The sequence below is a fragment of the Fringilla coelebs genome (genome assembly GCF_963513975.1).
Source record: "Fringilla coelebs genome assembly, chromosome: 9".
Classification (NCBI taxonomy): Eukaryota; Metazoa; Chordata; class Aves; order Passeriformes; family Fringillidae; genus Fringilla; species Fringilla coelebs.
The window spans coordinates 4,242,299-4,246,053 of NC_140067.1; positions in this window are offsets into that span (position 1 = coordinate 4,242,299).

A 3,755-nucleotide genomic window follows, 5' to 3' on the forward strand; every position below is an offset into this window, starting at 1 on the left:
CTGGAGGGCTCGAGCCCCTGCCCAAGACCCCTGTGCCTTTGATTTGGCCCTTGGAAAAAACTGTTACCAACCTTATATGAAGAATTACAAGTCAAGAAAGTTTGAGTAGAATAACAGTTAGTTTGTCACGGGGTGAAAAATAGATTTTTGAGGTTTTTAGAATGGGTATCGGGGTCCCAAGATGGAGGGATTTGGGTGTGCCCTGTCCTTCTTCTTTCTTCTTCCTAGCCTCCATCTCTGGGTGATGTTGGCACTTTTGGATTGGTTTAGAGTAGAAGCTCACTGTCTAACACAGGTGATAGGTGTTGGGAAGGTATGGTAAATAATGCACACGTAGTTTTTAGTATACATAGGTGATAGGTATTGGGAAGGTATGGTAAATAATGCACACGTAGTTTTTAGTATACATAGGTGATAGGTGTTGGGAAGGTATGGTAAATAATGCACACTTAGCTTTTAGTATACATAGGTGATAGGTGTTGGGAAGGTATGGTAAATAATGCACACGTAGTTTTTAGTATACATAGGTGATAGGTGTTGGGAAGGTATGGTAAATAATGCACACGTAGTTTTTAGTCTAAAAAGATAACACCGCCCCAAGGTGGTCGGTGTGCCTCTGTCTGACCTGCTGAATGGACCTGCCCAGAGAAAGAATTTTATAGATAAGAAACAATAAACAACCTTGAGAACGAGAACAGAAAAATCCTGACTCCTTCTTCAACTGCTGGGCTGGGCAAAAGAAGCCTGTACGTACCTGAGAGTCACTCTGACCAGCAGAGATTCTGAGACATATTCTGCTCTCTTTCCTGTGTGGGGATAGCTGCAGAAATGTACTTAAAACTTCTGAAGGCAGGGGGAGTTCATGTAAACAGCCAGTATTAAATATTAAATAAGTATTTCCAGTTTTGCTCTGCTGCTGGACAGGTTTCCAGTCCAACTGCAGCTAAAAAAAGCCCTGTCCAGTCATGACTTGTGTAAATTGGAGATTCCTGACTTGCCTTCAGATATGCCACATTAATCCACATCTGCTGCAAACATGGGCCACTGGTGCCTTGCCTTGCCAAAACACACCCTTAAATTCCCTGCTGCAGCATTTCCTTGCATGCTCATGCATAATTCATAGAAATCAGCCTCCTCTTACCCAGGTGGCCCTTGCTAGGAAAATTCCTTTTTTTTTTCTCTTTGAGACAGTACTAACTGCCCCTGAGAGCTGCTCTCCCCTGGAGCATCCCTGAAGGTCTCCTGTGCTTCCTGCATCCGTGACAACCCATGTTGGTCAGCTGTGGGGTGATGATGGGAATGTAAATAAAGCTGGAGTTTTTTACACTGTTTAATGTGCAAGAGATGTTTCCTTCTTTTTTTTTTTTTTTTCTTTCTTTTTGGTTTTTTTTTTCCCTGATATTTAGAGCATGTCTTCACTGATTATAGTTATTTTCAGTATTTCTCACTTTTTGGAGTACCTTGTTGGTCAGCTCTGGAATAGCCAATTTATTTCTACATTTTAAGAATAGGGCAGTTTAGTGGCTCAATCTCATTTCTGTCAGAATTGCAAGTTTCCCCAAAAGATTTGCTCTTTAAAAAGCAAACCATATAAACTGGAACTGGTTTTGGTCTTAAAAGTATTGGGAGCAGTAATATGTATCACCACTCTTGCTGTGTTAAATATATAAAATAGTGGAAAAGTTGCCTCATTTCTTTGCAAAAATAATATGAAAAAAGGGTAAATAAAGCATTCAGTCAGAAATTACTTTATTTTTTTAAGCTAACTCAGGCATCCCAGATATGTAAAAGCTGACTCCTGGCTCCCAAGGACTCGCAGCAACAGGGAATAACCCAACAGTTGCCCCTGTGTTCAGGCTGCTCTCTCTCCACTGTGGGCCTGGAGGATGATTACTTATTTTCAGAAAAATGCTCCTAAATGTAGGAAGAGAAATATAAATTGCTAATGGCTTCTCCTCCATGTATTCGGTAGATACCTTTTCAAAAGCGAAAAAAAATGTGGATAAAATTTTTACATGGCTTTGAAAGAAAATAAACCCTTAAATCTGACTGTAGTGCACAGCTTTTACCCCTTCCTGGAACATTTTAGGAGCCCATATCAGTTTGCTCATAAATATCCTAAAAATGTAAGATGTTTTAATTAGAAATTATTAAATGTTCCAGGCTTAAGAAAAATAAAAGTGCTGTTTGCCACGGGGCCATTTCAAAGCTGGCATAGGAGACATCAGTAAAAAAAACAGAGCAAATATTTAACATTTACTTTTAAGTCTATACAGGCATTCTTATTTATTTTACCATGTGGTTACTATTAAGTGCATTGGCCTGCATCCATCCTTGCAGCAAAAAAAAAATAAATAAAGCACTCCCCTGTAAGCATGCGCAGCTTTGCAGCTCTGCCAGCCCAAATATTTGGATTTTTCTGGTGGAGATGGAGAGTTTGGGGAGCTGGAGTGCGTGTTTGGCTTTGGCACAGGCTGGGACGTGCTCTGTGCCCTTCACCTCCATCCCTTTGCAGGGAATTGGCCCCAGGGAAGTGCTGGAGACAGTTTCTCCTGGTTGTTTTTTGGGTTTTTTTTGGTTTTTTTTCCCCATGGTGATGTTTAGGATTACAACCTTGAAGAAAACACCCCCTTCCTCCACTCCTTCCTCATCCTCTGCTCGTTCACAACTCATGAAGTCTGTTCATCCCCCCCTCTGTAAGCACTAGGGGCAATTCCTATATTAGCCACGTGTGCAAGCTCTTTTTTGCCTCCCAAGGAAGTTATTTAACAAGTTTTTCTTATTTTAAATGAAGGGTTTTTTAGGAATCTCCCCCTGTATCCTGTGACAGACGTGATGCAGCCCCAATCCTGGTGGGGTTGTGCCTGAATCCCTGTGAACCACAAATTTCTGCACTGCCAGAGGCAGCTGATTTAATGCAAGGGTGCTTTGCAATGCCCTCAGAAATGCTTTTTTCCCTCATGGACACATTGCAGTGCATGCAAAGAAGAAAAGAGCTTGCTATGGGCTGACTCCAGATAATACAAAAAATGCTTTAGATACAGCAACTTAGATTTCCTCAATTAAACCACAGGTTGGCTATATTTAGGTCAAGAGATTGGTCAGGAAATTAAACTCATCCTTTTTTTTTTCCTTCCTCTTTTACAGTCTTATTGGTACATCCTAACCACATCAAAACTTACAATAATTCTCATGTGAGGGCTGAGCCCTGTTCCTCCACGCTTCTCCTCCAAGGGGAAACAATCACGATAACAGCTGTGAGTCGATGAGCCTGGGGGAGAACTGAAATTGTGTAAAAAGGGGACAGGACAGGGACAAATCTGGGGCTCTCCCTGCAGCTGTGTGCTTGAACTGGTGTTACACCCTCCTGCCTCACAGGCACCGAGGAAACAGGCGCCCAGTTTTGTCCCCAACACTTTTTTGGCAGCGAAAGGTTATTTTTGCATGATGTCTTTAAAATGCTTCTCTCTCTTTACTCCTTGCTGTAAGGAGTGAAGATCTGAGTCAGCACATGAGAATACATGGGCCTGGCTCCTGGCATGGATTTTGGGTTGGGGAAGTTGTTGAAACGACTCATGTGGAAATTTTAACTACACCCCTGCCCCTTTGCCCCCCACCAAGCCCTGGGGGCATCTGTGGTCCCACAGCTGGGATGTGCAAGGACCTCCAGAGGGCAACTCCACCAGCCAACCCCAGCCTGCAGAAAGGGACTGTGCAGCAAGGAAACCCAAAGGATTTGTTGCTTTTATCTCTTT